The sequence below is a fragment of the Cydia fagiglandana genome, chromosome 6, assembly GCF_963556715.1.
Source record: "Cydia fagiglandana chromosome 6, ilCydFagi1.1, whole genome shotgun sequence".
NCBI lineage: Eukaryota > Metazoa > Arthropoda > Insecta > Lepidoptera > Tortricidae > Cydia > Cydia fagiglandana.
In genome coordinates, this window is record NC_085937.1 from 13,183,451 (window position 1) to 13,205,304 (window position 21,854).

At 38.2% G+C, this 21,854-nt stretch overlaps 1 protein-coding gene across 1 annotated transcript in view; it reads left to right on the forward strand.

The window, feature by feature from the left end:
• Nucleotides 1–241: 241 nt before the first annotated feature.
• LOC134665321 (heparan sulfate glucosamine 3-O-sulfotransferase 5) overlaps nt 242–21,854 on the forward strand; it is a 49,303-nt gene continuing 27,690 nt past the window's right edge. Inside the window, exon 1 of the mRNA XM_063522242.1 lies at nt 242–569. The gene's annotated coding sequence lies outside the window, so the exon portion shown is untranslated. The remainder of the gene's footprint in view (nt 570–21,854) is intronic.

The following is a 21,854-nucleotide window of genomic DNA, read 5'->3' on the forward strand; positions in this document are numbered from 1 at the left end:
GGGAAATGAAAAAGATACGGTGCGAACAAGAAGTGTAACGACTCGTTACACTAAAACGAAACAAATACATTGGCATAATTTTCATAACGACGCCTATTTGTGAGTCTGCGAGCGTGTCGCGCAAGCATCGCGCGGGGCGTGAAGCGAGCACTCGAGATACAAACCGCCGCAAACATCCGCGTCGGCAACACCGAGAGCCGGGGAGGGAGGTGCGCGGGGAGGAGGCTGGCAACATCACGGCGCGAGTACGGTACGGCGTGTTTATTCTGTTCTGCCGCATATATCGACCGGGCCCGTGGCGCGCGCCGCCCGGTCAGTCGCCGCCGCCGCTCGCACGGACCGCGCGTCTCGCCCGCTCGTGACAGCTGCCAACCTGCCTCGCACGCGACTAACAACTTAATAATATCAACAAATAACATACACTATCACATACTGTCATATACTATCATGCTGGAACGTTGTTACAATGAATAACGACTGAGTGTTAACGAACAAAACAAGATCTAAAGTGTAATGTGAGATTGTGTTGCTAAAGCTGGGTTGCATTTCTTCAGGCAGCTGTCCATACGGTAAGATTATGAAATAGTATGCTGTTAAGCGCTTAAATAATGCAGGAATAACTGTACATGTAAAACATGTGGAAGGTCAAAGCTCAAGGCCTTGAAAACTTGACATTTTATACTACGGGTATGGTTAACTATGTAGTAAACACGTTGCTACGTTACTTAATGAGAATTTAACGGTGCCAGGCCTCATTTTAAATACGCTAGTTACATTGAACGTATATAGAAAGTATAACAAGACTTTTTTTCATTATTCTGTAAGATAATGACTATTATAGAGATTACGAAATGAAATTAAACTCAAACTGGGATTGACCTTCCGTGCTCGTAGCAGGTGCTACGAAAGACTACGGCGTAGCAAAGTTATAGCGACGCGTAGCAATAAGTGTCATATTACTCGGGTTATTTACCTCCTTACGCTTGAACAAGTTAATCCCGCAGTTCACGCTCACTGAAATCACAAAACATTTTTGGAAGAACGGTTATATTTTATATTTACTTAATTATTTTGCGGAGAGAAGCAGTGGCTACACCAATTAAGTTTTATTTACATTGTACGGTGTGGAAGCTACCGAGGGTAGCAATTAAAGGTTATATTATTAGCTTTATTTAGTTGTTAATTGTTCAAGAACGTGGCCGATAAAGGAAAATAAACCGTGATAATGCAACTCCAGCACCCAATTAACCTCGTAAGACCCATTAAAATGGATCATCCAAAATGTAAATGTAATAGTCAACTTTTTTTTTCGCGATTTCAGGGTTGATTCCATAGTAAAAGTTGCTCAGTATAATCCCAAAACCTCCCTGGCAACAGGAATGCAGTTATTTTTTAGCCACTACTTTAGTAACACGCTTTTAGTTTAACGTACTAACGTAACAGCCGATGTCAAAAAATTTATCATCAAAAGGCATGTATATGTCGGCGGCCGATCGTAAGATCAGGCATATCGTGAAATTCCTAGGCATATCGTGAAACATGAAAATCTTTGACTCGTTCCCTGATGGGGCTCATATTTCTGGGCAGTTTGCCCTTCGGGCATCTGAAGCAACTTAACGAACCTATCCTACCTATATATTGGTTTAATGTGACTATCGTCAAAACATTACACAGGAACATTACGATCTGCCTGATCTTACGATCGGCCGCCGACATATACACGAATTCATCTGAATAAACATATGATATTTGAAATTCGGATGTGTGCATTTGCCGCGGGAGTTTATACTGCACTTGTATGTTGCAGCACCTGATATTTAAATTACGTGCAGCCGCTTTGCATATCATAGAGCATGTACGAGTATAACGCGGTCGATGTATGAATATTGTGGATTTTCACATAAATTCCTACATTATGGATGAGCTTTAGCGTTACAATATTACTCTACTGTCATCGATCAAGTTTGTAAAGACGTACGGTGTAACTGCCGAAACGTGCACTCACAGTATTATTTTTATAACATTTTGGTAATGTTAATTAATATAAATATTTAAATTAACGCTATCTACTAGTAGGCCAAAGGTATGGTGCAATCTTTTCGCGCCATAATGCGGCGCCACGCCATAACCTTTGGCCTAATACTGTCGAGTAGATGCCATTAATTTAAATAATTAACAAATTAACACATAACAGTGCAATAATTAGGATCAAGCCAAATGGCGTTCTAACAGTTTTAATCTTCTGTCGAAAGATGGCAGTAAATGTACTGTGGCTACATAATTTACCATGTCAGTAACTCCCTATACACTCACTCACTCAAATAGACAACTCTAACTTAGCTAAATTATGCAGATGACTCAATCACCGAGATTCCAAAAACGCTCATGCTCATGCATGCAGGTAGATGCTCATGAAAAAATGAGCCTATTAGCAACAATCTTAGGGTTTATTTATAGCCGGACCCGCTAACGGTAGGCGTTTACCACTCGCTTAGTCAACGCTAAATAAGGCTTGACAATCTCCAAGACAGCGGACATGCAATTCCAACATTACCTAAAGTTATGTGTTTACACAGACTACATAGACACCGCAATACGAAGCGTCTCATCATCATCATCATCTCAGCCATAAGACGTCCACTGCTGAACATAGGCCTCCCCCTTGGACCTCCATTCGTACCGGTTGGAAGCGACCCGCATCCAGCGTCTTCCGGCGGCCTTAACAAGGTCGTCTGTGCATCTTGTGGGTGGACGTCCTACGCTGCGCTTGCTAGTCCGTGGTCTCCACTCGAGCACTTTTCGACCCCATCGGCCATCTTCTCTGCGCGAACGAAGCGTTTATGTGGGCCATACTGAAAGTTTCTGGATTCTGATATATGAAGTGGCCAGTGCAGGAATTTTCAGTATGCCCTAAGTACCAAGAGCATGAGGTCACCACACATATGTACAATTTTACTTGTAAAATGCTACAAACCCAGCAGCACAATAGTATTGTATTCTATGCTATTTTACACTTTAATAACCCAAGAACACCCCTGAAGCTTAATAATTATAAATATATTTAAACTACCCGGGTAGTGGCCCTAATTGTGGGCGCAGCTAAAATAAGCGGTCGCCCTGCCATATAAAATTTGTACGGGAGAGCATATGTGTGGTGACCTCGATTGACTTAAATGTGCTCTGTCTATAGTTCGTTTTTTAGGGTTCCGTACCCAAAGGGTAAAACGGGACCCTATTACTAAGACTTCGCTGTCCGTCCGTCCGTCCGTCCGTCCATCCGTCCATCCGTCCGTCCGTCTGTCTGTCACCAGGCTGTATCTCACGAACCGTGATAGCTAGACAGTTGCAATTTTCACAGATGATGTATTTCTGTTGCCGCTATAACAACAAATACTAAAAACAGAATAAAATAAAGATTTAAATGCGATACAACAATCGTGATTTTTGACCAAAGTTAAGCAACGTCGGGCGTGGTCAGTACTTGGATGGGTGACCGTTTTTTTTTGCATTTTTTTCCGTTTTTTTTTTCATTGTGGTACGGAACCCTTCGTGCGCGAGTCCGACTCGCACTTGCCCGGTTTTTTTAGCATTAGGAAAAAGGTAAACAATCTTGATGTGTCTTTTAATTGAAAAACACGTTTTAAACATAAGTCACGGCAAATATGTAAGAATTATGAATCTATTACGATCATTTATATTCTTCTGCTTTCATAAGTAATAGTTACTGATGTTTAAAAAGCACTTTTTAACTAAAAGACATGTCAAGATCGCTTACCAGTCACCAGTCACCACATGCATATGCTCTCCCGTGCAAATTTGGCAGAGCGACCCCTTACTTACTTCAGCTACGCCCACAATTAGAACCACTACCTACTCGGATATTTTAAATTTATTTATAATCATTAAGCTGTAGGGGTGGTCTTGGGTTATTATAGTATAAAGTAACATATAATACAGTCACCTGCAATAATACACTTACTTACTGCAGGCACCTTCTGGGCGAGCTCGCTCCATCGTAGGCCACGTCTACGCCTCGGCTAGTCTGTGGCCATGAGTAAGCCCATTCATAATAAAAAAAAAATGTTACTCTTCGAATGCCGCAAAAATATGTGACACGCTCGTATGCCTCTACAAATAAGGTCGTGTCAGATATTTTTGCGGCTTTCGAAGAGTAACATATTATTGCAGGTGACTGTACAACTCTATTGTGCTGTTGGATTCGCATTTTACGTATAGTATAGGTGGTCTGTGGTTTAAATAGATTAAGGCCGGAAACAAGCACTAAATCGTCTCCGGTGACAAACTGCCGTATTCGAACTTCAAGATATACACAAGAGACGACACGTACTAGATCCATTCTAGACACGTTATAGTTTAGATATCAACTATTATCTTTTGCAGCGCAATTCGGGCAACCAATGTCACTTTTACGTTATTCTTCTTCTTCCTCGCGTTATCCCGGCATTTCGCCACGGCTCATGAGAGCCTGGGGTCCGCTTGACAACTAATCCCATGATTTGACGTAGGCACTAGTTTTTACGAAAGCGACTGCCATCTGACCTTCCAAACCAGAGGGTAAACTAGGCCTCTTACGTTATAGCGTAAGATATTTATTAGATGTGAATTAGATCTCTAAGTCATATCCTGTGGAAATCGTTCAAGAGTATCTCCAGAATCGCGCAAATGTCAAATTTGACAGGTTAGATCTTAAACATATCGTTATCGTATCATGGTGATGTCTAAAAGATGTCTAACTAATAAATGTCTATTTCATAATCCGAATCGGGCCCTAAGGCCGGAAACAAGTACTAAATCGTCTCCAGTGACAAATGCCGCGGCTGCAAGGCCGCCCGCCGTCCTTGAGCGTGCATTAATCATGCGAATAAGGGTTGCTTCCCCTTAATTAATAACGCCGAGCCCAAACACTTCCGGGTTACAGGGGATCAAAAGTCAAAACAAACCGGCAAACTGTACAATCACTACTTTAATCTTGCTTTAGGTATATTTACGAGCTTTTGCAATTAAGTTGACGAACTTTATTTTTCATATTAGGTGCAGGTAGCAATGTACAAGTTGCAGAACATTCTCAAAAATTCACTAACATTCTCGGGAATTTCCGGAAACTTACACGAGAATTTAAATTAAATTTCCAATGAGAACATTCCCTATGAGAATTTTCAAATGAGTATTATTTTAATAAACTCGTATAAGACAGTCTGTTAAAATAACGGCGGTGTCCAGCGACTTCCTGAATAATTTTTATGGTTCGTAAAATTTAAGGTCTGAGAACATTCCGTATGGAAAATTTCGCAACTTTGGAAACTTCTCCTTGGTGCATTGCTAGGTGCAGGGGATCTATTTTGATTTATATGTAGTTAATCTATCTAGTTAATAATGTAATACATGGAAGATATTTAGATTAGGATAATTTCGAAATTGTCCCCATGCAACTTTATTGAGTTTTACTCACATCGGAAAAAAATACATAAGTGTACGCAAGTAAGTACAAACCTACTTGCGCATTGTATGAGTTATGTTTAGTGAGAACACAGGACCACTCTAACGTTTTTGTTATACTTACTAACTAGCAACTGAGGTCATAATGCCATCTCTTTCACTCTTTGTTAATCTGAACAAGGGTAAAAGAGATAGCATTATGAATATTATGATTTCAGTCGCCAGTTGCGTTAAGTATAATCTCTTTTGGCTGCAACTTTTGAAATTGAGCAATATTTAAAATTGGGCCTTATTAGGTGCAAGTACCTTATTTATATTAATTTGCGAATTTAATTATTAGGTAAATTTCTTTTTGTTGTTGAAAAACCAAAACATTATTTTATACTGTACACCTCTTGACACTAAAAGCCGTTTGATCTAAGGGATATAATTAATTTCCTCTGAGTACTTATATTATTTACTCAAATACCGCAAAAAAATATTTTTGAGAGGTTGTTGGTCTCTAAATAAGTTTTATTTAGCTTCAGCCTATTAACTTTCCGGCGCGGTCTGTTTAGTTTTAATTGATGTTGTTTCAAGCCTACTTTGTTTATTTACGATAGCTTACTTCTAATTAGCTGATAAAGTGCTTAAAAGACCTTTCAATTATACTTAAAGAAGTTAACGTGACGAAGTCGCCTTTTTAAATCGTCCACAGATGGCTGTCATTTTCTGTACGAAACCGGTTTTTGCGGGGGAGGGGACGTCAAATGTATTGTTATTTCTGCATGATTTGTACGTACCGTACAAATAGCCATGTCAGTCCATACAAAAGTTTGCACAATTGTGCAAGTTTTTCGGCAGAGGGGTAAGCTCTTAAAGGCGACTCGAGTTATTAAATGCTATAAGACTGCCCTGTCGTCAGCATACAATTCCTAAATCGCGACCTTCCTAACTCGTCCAAATTGTTATATCATCAATTTTCCTGTCCATATTCCTAAATGGTCCACGCTAAACAGTCCTCGTTCCGCTTTTGAGTTTATTTTCCACATTTATAACAATTATAACAATAGGGGCATATTGATAGGCAAAATACATGCATAGGCCGCAGTATCAATTAGTTTACATTGTCTGCGCAAGGTTCTATTAAATTGATTGTAGTCCTAAGGATCATTTGTCATTATCAATGTTGTACAGTAGAGAATTAGCATTGGAACGTGATAAGCGGTTAAGGTGTTCACAATAAACTTTTTGACACTAAAGTCGTGGTACGATAATTTTTAACACCGCACTGTCATTATAATAGTTCCGCTACTCACTGTACCATGTGGAGCTAATGATAACGAAGGGTTGATAAATTTCCCTGGGTATAATAACTATATCATGGGTCTTTCAAATCTTTGAAGGTTTCGTTTTATATACTCTTTATTAATCTACGTACGTACTTATAAACTCCGACAGTAAATCTAGTATTGTGCCGTGTGTTCCTACAGTTAGTTAAGTCCTAATCATCAGGTGTGGCTAATTCCGTCATAGGGACTATTCCGTCCACTAGCGTTTTTTTTTATATTTTCGTCGACCACGCAGCGATTGCTTTCAGTTTCAGCAATCAGAAGCAAATGGTTTTTATTCCTACGATTGAAAATTAAAGAAATATAATATACGCTGGTGGACGAAATAGTCCTATGACGGAATTAGTCACAATTGACCTTGCCAACCTAAGAAGCATAAAAAAATATGTTACCTGCGAAAGTAATTTATTTTTAATATCTAACTAAAAGCAATTGAAAGGAAATACTGTTTTATCAACTAATTTTTATCAGTCACGCGTTTCAGAATAAGACCATTTCTGAATACAAAATTCAAAGCTGTCGATAGACTTGACCGGAGTGCTTTTGTCAACGTCAGTTATTTGCTTCACTGTGTGGGTGTAAATATACAATGTGGGTGGAAATATACAGGGGATAAGATGGGAAAATGCTGTATTACCGCGTTATTGCCCGACAAATGCCTCCGGAACCTGCTGGAACTTTTTAATCTCTGAATTTTCTATGGCGCCGAGAAAGCTAAAGTTTCTCCGTCGCTCTCAGTAATAATCTATTCGTAATTTTATTGCTTTCTTTCTCGCGCACGTAGGACACGTTTTAACTTGAGAAGTGAGGCGTATTCTGTACATGTTTCAAGCGAGTTGGAGTTCAAAATATAAGGATACATATTTTCTTTGCTGTGATTATGAGCAAAAAAGTACAATTTCTTTGATTCCTTTATATAATATTTTTACATGTCAGAAAAGTTAAAAAGCTGCTTATCCGTGCATACATGTACACTGGCGTTCAAAGGTGCAAGGACATGTTTCAACAGTTAATATTAAGGCATTACGGTCGACATCTATTCACGCCACTGTACCTATAAGACTTGTGACTAAATAGGTATTCTAACGATATGATGGTGGGTCTATATCTTCGGATATTCTAATAGGGGAACGTCAATATTGTGACGTGTTATAATACTTTATTCATTTGTAGGGCTACGTAGCCAAAATGTAAAAAAACTGTACCGTGAGGGTTTCGTTATGTCCGTCCTTCCGTCTGTCCGTAAATTACTTAATTTGTTCGCCCCATACTCTACCTGAAAAAAAAAACAGTAAATTATGACACATCACTACACAGAGGTCTTTAAGATTAAAATTAGGTTCTTAATTTTTTTGATAACGTTCACTCTTTAAAATAATCGCTTTGTAAGTCGAATTAAACAAGACAAGGGCCCGATTCGGATTTTGAAATAGACATCTATTAGACATCTTTTAGACATCACCAAGATACGATAACGATATGTTTAAGATCTAACCTGTCAAATTTGACATTTGCGCGATTCTGGAGATACTCTTGAACGATTTCCACAGTATATGACTTAGAGATCCAATTCACATCTAATAGATATCTTACTCTATCTAATGTAAAAGTGGCATTGGTTGCCCGAATTGCGCTGCGAAAGAGAACTAATTGATATCTAAACTATAACGTATCTAGAATGGATCTAGTACGTAGAATATCTTGAAGTTCGAATACGGCAGCTATTTTATATTTAAACAGTACATTTTCAGAGCCTTGACATTTTACCAGCTGCTACCTATCAGCTTGAACACAATTGTATTTGTAGGGTGTACTATGTATTTCCGGAGTTGATTCATTACGAGCACGAATAATGAATTAAATAAGACACTTGCCTACAAAGGGTGGGCAGAATCGTCGTCCATAATACAGTTAACTGCCACTGCTACTATCGTCCTAGTTGGCTATTCGAACTTACTAATATAGGTATATTAATATTATTATTTCAGTTTCCGTACGATACGAACTTACAACCTTTGTTTTTTTTTATTACACCAGTTAATCCTGCTAACGTCACGTAATTACCTAAATTTTCGCTCTGTTAAATATAACAGGTCAATATGTCGACGTTCCTAATGCTTTTGTCACCGTGTGAATTTGAGTAGGTAAATATCTCATGAGTTTCAGAAAGTATGATTTTTTTACATATGTTATCTACACAGATTGTAAAACAAAAATTATTTGCGGATAGCTTTTTGGATACTCGTATATCCACTGAAGATTGCGCATGACTTAAGCCGGATACTCATTAGCGAGCCGTAACCGTAACCGTTGCTTGTACTGTAACCAAAAAAACGTAGTGTGTACGTGGTTCGCAGGTTTGCGTATCCGGCTTTAAACATGTCGTAAAACGAATTACTCTAAAGAATTAACGAGACTGTTGGCACATTTTACGATTAAAATTAGAAACGCAGTTTAAGATAAACGTACTAGTGTTCGACATGCTAATGCCCAATAGATGACACCTTGCTATCACCTATATTGACAATGACTAAGGTTTCAAGATGACATATACTTGGACCGCATCGCCTCACTTAGGTACAGTCGCCATCAGATATATCGGAGCGGCCAAAGTGTTCACAATATCTGAACACGCACTCTAACGCCCTGACAATAGAGACGCGTTCAGATATTTGTGAGCGCCTTGGCCGCTCCGATATATCTGACGGCGACTGTACATGAGAACTATTTTCACTACACGTGTAGTGTTTCGACTGAGATATTCATCTGATAGTAAAATATAAATGAACTTGGATAAGACTGAATACAAAGGCTTTATTACGTAAGAGGCGGGCGGTCAAGGCCAGACCGGACCTCCAAATTCTATAACATTGGAGATATACAGTATGTGTTTGACCATGGGGCTTTAATTCCAGGGCTTGATTTTACTCGCTAAACTGAGCTACTTTTACTATGGGACCAACCCCTAAAATCGGGGAAAAAATTTTGGCTTTTCCATAGAAAACGTCCACATCTGGGGGCCGATTTTTGGAATTCGATCGTTCGATTTCGTCATTCGGAAATCGGTGGAAAACGGCGAAATGCTAATTTTTGATATACTAGCGATAGAAATTGGGAATCGAGTGGTATTGACCACTCGTTTTCAATTCTATTAGTAGAATTTAAATGCCTAGTAGTGGAGATATTATTGAACGAAATACATGAAATCGAGTAGTCGAATTTCAATAATCGGCCCCCTGATCAGCCAAAATGTATGAAAAAGTAAAAAAAAATTTCGGGATTTCGGGGTTGGTGCTATAATAAAAGTAGCTCAGTTTAGCGAGTAGAATCGAGCCCTGGATTTAAAGCCCCATAGTCAATAAACAACCTGTATAACCGCAGTCGTAGTAACTATACTCTGTATCTTTAGGTATTTAAATAAAAGTAAACAAAATCTACCCTCAAATGGCTCCTTAAGCTAGTTGAGGGTACGTGAAAACATTACATGATCAAATAATGTAGGTTAAAGTCCGGTCGTTCAATTACAGATCCAGGCGGTTTTTTAATTGGTAGGTTAACCAATAAATGTTATAACTACCCGAAATTGTTTGTTTACTTTTATTTAAATACCTAAAGATACAGACTATCAGTGGCGGCGCGTCAAACATATCCATAGGCAAGCCGGGGCTAAATTGGCTTACATATTTCCTTTACAACTATGATCAAACGTCCAAATACAGGCAAGCCGGTGGGAATCGACTTTTATGGACGCGCCGCCACTGCAGACTATACACATATGGTATGTATGTAGAGTACTATGCATATCTTACATTTAGACTGTAAAAATAAATGTTTTATGTGATTATTTACATGTACACTTTAGATATAGACTGATTTATAGTTATCTAATCAATAAGTAGTCAAAAATATTTAAAAAAAAGAATAACACGCGTATTCGGGAAACGAGATAATCACAAGATCTAGAGACGATATAGAGATCAACTAGATTTACATTAGATATCGACTAGATGTGTCTTGGATATCTAAGTCATGACTTGTCGAAATCGTTCAAGAGGACCTCCAGAATCGCGGAAACGTCAAATTTGACATATCTATCTTACAGATATACAGATATAGAGATTACAGATATCTTTAAATTATCCATATCGTAACTTGTTGAGGTCTAGTAGAGATCTAATTCATTTCCCGAATCGAGCCGTAAGTACGTTTCGCCATTCAGTGTATTAACACATTCAGGGACAAGAACCCGATTGTCGGGGACACTGTTCGTAGCAACTACGCGGTACATACGGCGAAACCGTGGCTACGCGCTACGAGCGTAACCCGTAGCACTTAGTGGCAATGAATCTGTTGAAGCTCTACGGCAATCTTCGCCATTTGTTTTGCTACACACTGCACAAGCTCGCTACACTACCGGCCCTATTCGAACTTTAAGATACGTCAGCTAATAGATCTTGAAACGATATGGATTAGATATGTCAGTGTCAAATGTGACGTTTCTTCAAACAAAAATGTCACTTTTGACACTGACTCATCTAATCCGTCAGTGTCAAATGTGACGTTTCTTCAAAGAAAAATGTCACTTTTGACACTGACTCATCTAATCCATATCGTTTCAAGATCTATTAGCTGACGTATCTTAAAGTTCGAATAGGGCAGTACAAGTACGTCGTAGAGGGTTGTGCTACATGCGCGTTAAAAAAGTTTTAACTAGGTAGGTAGCATGTTTAATTTCAAATCGCCGTATTTCCTAGTCGTTTGCACTACCCTAATCTATAGTTCTGGCTCGATTCGGGAAATGAATTAGACACTCACTAGATATGAAATAGTAAAGATATGTGTCATTCCACTGCAAAAGGTACCTTATAGCGGCTGGAGCCGCGATTCGGGAAATGAATTAGAGAGTCATTCGATATGAAATAGTGTAGATATGTGACGTTCCACGGAAAAAGGTACCTTATGGCCAGCGCTTACGTCGCGTAATATTGGAGCGGCGTTAATAATAGCGTAAGCGCCAACCGCCATAAGGTACCTTTATGTATGTATGTATGTATGTATGTATTTACTTTATTGTACATAGAAATATAAACACGAGAAACACAGTTACAGAGTCAATTAAATACAACAAAGGCGAACTTATCCCTGAATGGGATCTCTTCCAGTTAACCTTTGAGGAAATGAGTAGAACAGAAGTAACGATGAATGACAAACAAAAGCAAAAGTGTACAATCCCTAAAATAAATAAAATGCACGTTTTGTATACACATTACTCCAAATATACCTTTACCCGTGGGACTACACATATCTTTACTATATCGTATCTAATTAATCTCTAATTCATTTCCAGAATCGCGCCGTTCGTTTTTTTTAGCATTAGAAAGAACTTGCAAGAAGGTAAGCGATCTTGAAATGTCTTTTAATCGAAAAACGCTTTTTAAAAATCAAAAACTATTAGTTATGAAAACAGAAGTTTATAAAAGATCGTATTAGATTCATAATTGTTACATATTTGCCGTAACTTATTTTTAAAATGTGTTTTTCAATTAAAAGACACATCACGATTGTGTACCTTATTTCTAATGCTAAAAAAAACGAACTATATAGGACTCGAAATATAAAGTAGGGCTTAGGATGTAAAGTACCTAAAATAAACCCGCCACAACATTACACAAAAACTAGATCATTGTGTGTCTAAATATTATAATTAAAGTAATAATAATGTTATGTTTCGTAACGAACCCTGACTTTTCGCAAACATTCATATTAAGTAACTGCTCGCAGTCAGTAGCTTGTTAAACGATACATGACATAAAAGCCATGTTGAGGAAGTAAATTCGTATGTTATTAATGTTATAAAACATTCGCAGGTACCATCTCAATGCCAGATGTGATATGAAAATGTCGTACATTATTTAAGTAAAAGCGAACAAAAATATAGTATGATTGAATAGCAAAAAAATATTATAATATATAACTAATAAATAATAACTCAGCCTATATACGTTTACGTCCCACTGCTGGGCACAGGCCTCCTCTCATGCGCGAGAGGGATATAGTCCCCACGCTAGCCCAATGCGTATAATATATTAATTATCTACATATTTTTCAAAACAGTCAAAGGAGTGTTCTCGAATCGATATCAGAATAGGTACAAAAGATTGGTTGAGTACATATTTACATACGCTTTACAAAAGCCAGCCTATTGAGTATAGTACAACAAGCGGTTTGTATACCATCAGACCATCACAATAGCCCGCCCTGTATACCTACTTACAGCCTAATTTGAACGATATTTCAATTAATAAATCTAGAAACGATATGGTTGAGATGTGTCAGTGTCAAAAGTGACGTTTTGGTTTGAAGAAACGTCACATTTGACACTGACATATCTAATCCATATCGTTTCTAGATCTATTCTCTATCGAAAGTTCGAATCGGGCCGAGTGCCGTGAATGTTCATATGGATATTATGGATGTTATATATCGAATCCCCGAGCCCTCATTCCGACGTTCCCGGTAGTGATATTGGAACATTTGTGGATCATAAATAGTGAGCATGCGAAATTAGATTAGAATGTCAGTATATTTATCACTGTATAGTAGACTGAGGCGAATCGGATTACAGTGCGAATCGGTTCAGACTAAAAAATTGATTGATATTTAAAATATTTCTTATGACTGGTCGCAGGAGCGGAGAGACATAATTTAGTGCCTACAAGGTGAAGATTAAATTAAATTTAAGATCAGGATTTAGGCACCCTAACCAGTGGCGGATTTGCAGTCTTTGCCGCCCTAGGCCCCGGGCCCTATAGCCGCCCCTTTCGCAGCACCCATCATATTGACTACATTTTAAGGGCCCGATTCGGATTATGAAATAGACATCTATTAGACATCTTTTAGACATCACCAAGATACGATAACGATATCTTTAAGATCTAACCTGTCAAATTTGACATTTGCGTGATTCTGGAGATACTCTTGAACGATTTCCACAGGATATGACTTAGAGATCTAATTCACATCTAATAGATATCTTACTCTATCTAACGTAAAAGTGACATTAGTTGCCTGAATTGCGCTGCAAAAGAGAACTAATAGTTGATATCTAAACTATAACGTATCTAGAATGGATATAGAACGTATCGTCTCTTGTGAATATCTTGAAGTTCTAATACGGCAGTAAGTTATTTCTTGTTATCATCAGCGAATTTTTTGTCACAATTTGCCGCCCCTAATTTTTTTGCCGCCTTAGGCCCTTGCCTTAGGGCAAATCCGCCACTGCCCTTAACTAACGATTGCACTAAGATAGAATTCTTGATATACAAGGCAAATAGTCCCCGTATTTGGACGTGTTGGTACTAGGGTTGCCAATTTTTTTTTGGTGGAATATAGTATTTTCCAGAAATATAGTACATTTAAAAAAAATATAGTACTTTTAGATAAAACACTAAACATGAGTGTCAGGAAAATGGCCGAACGACGGTACATAAACTCGATTGATTATGGGGACGGTTAATAAATACATGCTTTTAAAAGATTATCTGTTAATTTTAATAAAATTGTTTAGCTAAAGTATACCTAATTAGTTGGTTTGTAGTTATTATCATTTTTTATCGACGTATAGATCGATAATGTTTTTCATACTTAAGTATTTAATGTTTGTATAGAATTGTCATCAATAAGTACTTTATTTACCTTATGTTTAATTAGCCCTACTGACCGTAATCCTATCATCTTGCCTCGTAATTATTTTTAAGGTAAACTAATAACAACGTAATAATGAAATAAACACGATCGACCTACTTTATATATATTATAGACACTGACACAGCAATACTTGGTTACTATGTGTAAGATAATGCAATACCTACATATGTATGTCTCAATGTTCATGGTTTTAATTTATTTATTGTTTATTGTTCTTTAAATTAGAATATTATCTCTTTGCCTGAGATACAGGATTATATTCCTAGTTCAGGCGCACGTAACATTGTACGTAAAAAGTAAAAGTTCACGTTCAATGTAACATTAGAAATAAGGTTATTCTCAATAAATTATTCTTATTCTTATTCTAGCGTAATATACGTTTAATCGGAAATATAGTATTTTAGCGTACTATATATTTTTCCAAAAGTATATAGTACAGAGAGCCAAAACATAGTACAATACTATATAATATAGTACGGTTGGCAACCCTATTTGGTACCGTACACGTGTACGGACGCTTCCAACCTTTAGTCCCGCATAAGAGAAACAATGTTAAATTCAAACGAGACTAAATTTACATTTATATGTTGTTCTTTTTTCTCGAGACAAACATTTCACTAAAAACATTACAAAGTGTGCGGTCGCAGTACTCGTGTTTAAAACAAAAACGTGTGTAATAGACTGCATACAATTAAGTAGGTTGACATACCTATAAGTGTTGACATTTGGAACAGGGCCCTGAAGCACCAATGTAAACCAATTAAAGCCGTCCGTAAGTGTTATACGTTTCACTAGAATATGAAATAGTAAAGATCTGAGGTACCTTACGGCGGCTGGCGCTTACGCTAATATTAACGCCGCTCCAATAATAAACGTCCGCCAAAGGTACCTTTTGCCGTGGAACGTCACATATCTTTACTATTTCATATTCTAGTGAATCTCTAATTCAATTCCCGAATCGCGCTGTTAATGTTTAAGTTATACGTAAAATTTACTATCTCTACTGTACACCTCATGTGCTCTGTGGTCCAATAGCCTTTCCGAGGCACACAGAAAAGCCGATTATCTAGATGTATTTCACGCCTCAACATTGTCGACGCATAATCACATGTGTTGGAGAAAATAGGTATATATTGTATGTTTGCAGTTATGTCGCGTGCTTAGGCAAGGTGTAAAAATCGACTCGGTGATCTGATGATCTATGCTATGTACGGTCAGCCAAGAAAGTGGTCTACCACTTTTCGACTCTAGCAATCAGATGATGTCAAAAAGTGGTAGATCACTTTCTTGGCTGACTGTATCTGTATTTTTTTCTTTGTGCCAAATTACGAATGAGATGAAAGAGAGAGTTATTAAGTTACCCCCTTATTCATAAAACTTTACGGGTCTGATTGAGTTAAATCAGGTTTTATTCCTTTCTTTCTTTGAATTTGTAATACATAAGTCAAAATGACACATAAAGATTGCAATGATTAAATGATTAAAGACCAACGATTCATAATAGCTAATTCAGGCCGCGTTTATGAATAGTATCGTCATTAGACTACAGGGCCGAATCTTTCAGACTATAATTTTATTATGTTACAAACATAAAATCCAATAGCATTTGTTTATATAGCATTTAATAATGGCGAATACACATGTTTGTTCCATTTTGTCTTAACGATACATACGACTTCGAACGAACCTGAAGTAAATTTCGCCCCTTCTCCAGACAGTGATCTGGATTTGCCAGTGTTTGTCCCGAACTGAGAAAACCTCGTTGCGTATATATGCAGCAAAGAGAATCGATGGTAATAGAGAGGTAAAGTTTAAGAAAAAAAACCGGGCAAGTGCGAGTCGGACTCGCGCACGAAGCGGAACCCTTCGTGCGCGACCCTCTTTCTTCTTCTTCAATCGGTCCCTCATTGCTGAGGATCGTGACTCCGTTTGATTCCGTCAACTAGTTGTCTCCATCGGTCCCGTTCTGTAGCTTGGTGGAGTGCGTCGCTGACAGGTATTTTTAGTTCCTCCGCTATTTGGTCCGACCATCTTTTGGGACTTCTACCCCTAGGCCTTTTTCCCTCTATTTTACCGGTCACGATAAGGCGTTCCAAATTGCTGGTATCCCTGCGTGCAACATGGCCAAAGTACCGCAATATTCGTTGCAAACAGGTTGTGGATAGACGTTGAGTATTTTCTATTTTTAATTGTTTTAGAATAGATATGTTGGTGCGGCGGGCCGTCCATGGTATTCTTAGCATACGTCGCCAGCACCACATCTCAAAAGCGTCGATTCTCTGTCTATCAGCGGCTTTGAAAGTCCACGTCTCTGTACTGTATAGAGCAATGGAGAAGACAAGGGTGCGGACCAGGTGTATTTTAGTCCGGTGGCTAATATTACGGTCTCTCCAAACTTTGCTCAGTTGGGTCATTGCAGACTTTGCCATGCCAATCCGTCTCCGTATCTCAGGTTCGCTACTTCCTTTGTTGGTAATCAGTGAGCCAAGGTATTGGAACTGGGTTACGGTTTCGTAGTCACGTAGGAGATTGGTGCATTGGATAGCTGTGCGCGACCCTACCATAATGCAAAAAACAAACAAAAAAAAAGCAAAAAACGGTCACCCATCCAAGTACTGACCACTCCCGACGTTGCTTAACTTTGGTCAAAAATCACGTTTGTTGTATGGGAGCCCCATTTAAACCTTTATTTTATTCTGTTTTTAGTATTTGTTGTTATAGCGGCAACAGAAATACATCATCTGTGAAAATTTCAACTGTCTAGCTATCGCGGTTCGTGAGATACAGCCTGGTGACAGACGGACGGACGGACGGACGGACGGACGGACGGACGGACGGACGGACGGACAGCGAAGTCTTAGTAATAGGGTCCCGTTTTACCCTTTGGGTACGGAACCCTAAAAACGTGCCCCTTAGTTTGACATCGAAAACAGATGGCGCTGTAGGTACTGAGCCATATGTTTTGCGATCACTGAATTGTCAAACTTTTGACAGTCAGAGTTGCCGCAAAAGGGTGCGTCGTATAATATATACCAACATTTGATATAATCTAATTTTAATATCATTCACAACATATAACACACGTTGGGACTACCAACAAAAAATATATGTTTATAACATATATGGTAGAAATTCTCTAACTTACTTCGTATATATTAATAAATAATATAAAGTTTGTATTGGCTAATTATTTTTTATATAACATTCATAACTTATAGGAATTATTAAAAATAAAGATTATTTGAAATATCTTATATATATTATAACATAATAATTACATGAGAAAAATACCTTCCAAAATATATGATCATCAATCAATCAATCAATTCATTTATTCACAGACTACAATGGTCCACACATAATATTACACAACACAATACAAATTATATTAACATACGATTATAATATACATTACATTAAAAATTAAATTAAAATTAGTTATAAATGAAATAAAAATACATTAAATTAATCCGCTAGTCACTTACCTACCGGCACGGCACGGCCCCCGTACGTGCACACTTATACAGTGATTGATGTAGGGGCAGTCCAGCCGGTCCGCGATCATGGCTAGGACACGCTGGCGTCTCTGCTGAGCATCGCCGCGCACCGCTTGCGCAGAGTGGCGTAAAAGCAATCGGTGCGCGCTTCTGCGAACATGCTCGACGCACTACAGTGGCGCGGCAGCCGCAACATCACCCTGAACGCGTTATTATATTGGACGCGTAGGGAGCTAAACGACCTTTGAGTGAAATGAGCCCACAGATTGCTAGTGTAGAAAGAAGTACAGTACGCCTTAAAAAGGGTTATTTTCACTAAAGATATATAAATATCATACATGTAACAAAGTAATTAGTATCTTCTGCTGGTTGTTCTTTACTAAAGCAGGTCTCCGTTAGGTACGACGACGAGCGAAGCAAGGAGGAGTGTTAGGTTGAACTGCGAACAAACAGTGCGCGAGCCGAGCGAGCGAAGCGAGCGTGCCGCGGCAGCGGCCGGCGAAGCGCCAGAACGAAATTGGTCCATGGTTAACTTACCGGAATTTATTATTCATTTATGTTCTTAGATCCGGTAACTGATATAGTTTTTGATCGTTCGACTATATAATTTTTATGAAATTCAAGTTTTATACAATATGTAATTTACTACATTGAATGTTATTCAAAAACAAATTAGCCATTTTGACATTATACGATTTGGGTTTTAGACAATGCAAAACTTATATTATTCAAATTTATACAAAGTGAGCGTATATCTTGTGAATATTATATTAATAATTGATATATATTAGGTATATTACTTACCCGCCGCAAAATGTTCAACAACGGCATCTTGTTTACCTGTCAAATTCAAACCACGAAATTATCTTGGATATTACGCATCCCAGTTAGGAATGCCTTATAGATGCCTGTTAACGGTTTTACCATGGAGTCGGATATTGATCGATATCGAACGCCGTATGCCCACTTGAATCGAGAATTAATTAATGTGTTCGATTGAGGCCGGTCATCCATGCGCAATCACGTGAAATATAGCGTGAGCCGTAATATATATTATAGTTATACATTTTAAACATATACTTTGTATGATCTCTTCTTCCTCTCATTATCCCGGCATTTTGCATCTTCAGGTTTTTATTTGACTAGAAAACGCGCTTTTGCTGCACAATGTTCGTGTAGAATCGTCTACTCGTTTGCCTGCTACAAAAAAAAAAATTCTATCAATCAATATCAAAATACTCGCGAATGAAGTCGCGGGAAACAGCTAGTGTCTGATAAATGTCAGTCTTAAAGATGACACACGTTAGACCGGGCCGTGTGCGGGCCGGAGCTTCCGGCGCTTACTTTTCTATGACATGACAGGCGATCACGTGATGCTTTCCAAAGAAAACGATGCGCCGGAAGCTCCGGCCCGGACACGGCCCGGTCTAACGTGAGTCATCCTTTACTCAAATTGTGTAATGTCACTAGGTATCTCAATCTAATAAATAGTTGCGTTCCCGCTTATAAGTAGGTAAGCCTATTTTAAATCCTCTCTTCTCTCTTTTCTTCTCAGCATATTTGCGTCCACTGCTAAACATATGCCTCTTTCATGGATTTTCATGTTGTTCTGTATGCGGCGGTTCTATGCCAGGTCGGCCCTGCCGTCTTTTTAATGTCGTCCGACCATCTGGCTCGTGGTTTTCCATCCCTCCGGCTTCCCAGTCGAGGTCTCCACCACACCTTCACGGTCACCACAAATTAAAGTACTAAAAAACGTGTGGCATTTGTCATGACTGGATTACTTTCATATTTGTATGGGACTATCCTACTGGATCGGACACTGTGCGGGGAGAATCTTACTGTAATCGAACGATGCAAAATCAGTGATGTGACCGACTTCTTCATTTTACGGACACATCATCCTTGTTACCAAGGGCCGAAAGGGATCCTAGTAAACCATCCAAGTATCCATTAAAATTGTGGGATTCACAATTTGATTATTTATTGTTATTACGGCGTATTTATTGGCAACTAAATTTCTCAGGGGCCTCCGTTATAGCTCCACACTTTATGGTAATGTCGCGAACCTCCTCGCTCGGCGTTATTAAGTTTACTTACGCTCTGTAACCCGGGCCTTAATCGACACATTACTGAAAGATAGCAGGCTGCACGATCATATCACAGCGATTCCCTGTAATGGCTTATATAACCGTTACTCTTATAAAAGACGGGCGTAACGTGAGTACTCCGGTTGCCCCAAATAAACTTCAACACGAAATCCACTCCAGTGTAAATGAACGTTAAACACGACTGACATTCAATGTTACGAGACTATTAAATAGATAAGTTTGTCAAGCAGATAATTGAATAGAACACTAATTTAAAGCTTATGTATATTACACGAAATCCCGCAAGAGGTTTGACATCAAACCAAGACTTGATTCATAGTAAATTAGGTGAAATTAAACGCTTACGCGGGGCTGATAACTTTGTTTAACCTACTTGTCCTTCAGATGTAAGACTAATAACCGTACCTAATAACTAATAACGTTAACGGCGTAACATAATTTACTTTTATATATTAGCATCAAATAAATAAATAATTAATGTCAAAAATCTAATTGTATGTAGTGTCGTTCTAGTAGGTAACTCTTTTGCTGTCATTTTATATTCATAGAACTAGGTTGTTTTATGTTCGTAAGTACTATCCTTAAACTCCTTAAAGTGTAGGGATATAAAGCTAACGTTTTTGGTTATGTTTAATCCAACATAGTCATATAATATGATTTTACTTTATAGATAGTTTTACTAGTCCAACCTCGTTAACGTTAATAATTATACACATTAACGTTAATAATTTTTCGTGGTAAAGTCGACCCCTGAGGAACTAGGGCGCGAACTTGGAAACTATTGTAAAACTATGTATCCGAGGCCGACATTGAACTTGCTCCGAGTTCACGGCTATTAATTGGACACTAGGTAAGCCAGCCAACCCCCTAATTACTGAATCAACCCTTTGCCACTCCTAAATTCCAACTAAAAACCAAAACAACAAATTGTAGCCTAATTAGTAATTATAATAATTGGAATTTAACAGTTTAAACTTTCGCGTTTTGTACACATATTTAATATCATCACCACACACACACACACACCACATCACCGCTCAATACAGCTGGTGTAACTCAGCTAAAACGTCGGAATTTAAAACAGTGAAATTATTCCGCGGAAGACCCGTTTGTGCAATTAAAATATGAATCTAACGACAGACACCAAGTATTTTCTTTGCTGTATTTATTGCGAACATTAAGCGAGTTTTAATCGTCAATCTCAGAGCAGAGTAAAATGATTATCTAAAGCCGGGTGCTTCAAAGTCAAGGTGAGTGTAAAAGGCAACTCAACTACGCTATTGTGCAAAGGTGGCTCGAGGCTCAATAGAGATAGGCGACCTTTCAGGCCCTCCACTGTCATTCATTGAATAACCTGCCCTTTTCAGCACAATGGCGCTGGATCTCGAAGCAAGTTGGTTTCCAAAGGGTTACGGAACGTACTTAATTTTGTTATTTTCAAATATCACTGAGACAATGGCACCGACCTTGGATTTTTATCGAACCCTTTGCCCTTCGAAAATGCACCTTTGCAATACTATATTTTTTTTAGTTTACTATTTTTTTTTACTTATTACTATTCCAATGTCTCAAGACATGTCAAACCTTACAATCTAATACAAAACGTATATGCACATAATAGAGATTAAAAAAAATACAAGCAAATACACTAAAACTACCTTAAAAAAAAACAAACCAAAATTAATAAACCTATCGAGTCATTTCAGCGAACGATCTCATAGCGAAGAGTCATCCGTTGGTTCCTCTCTCAG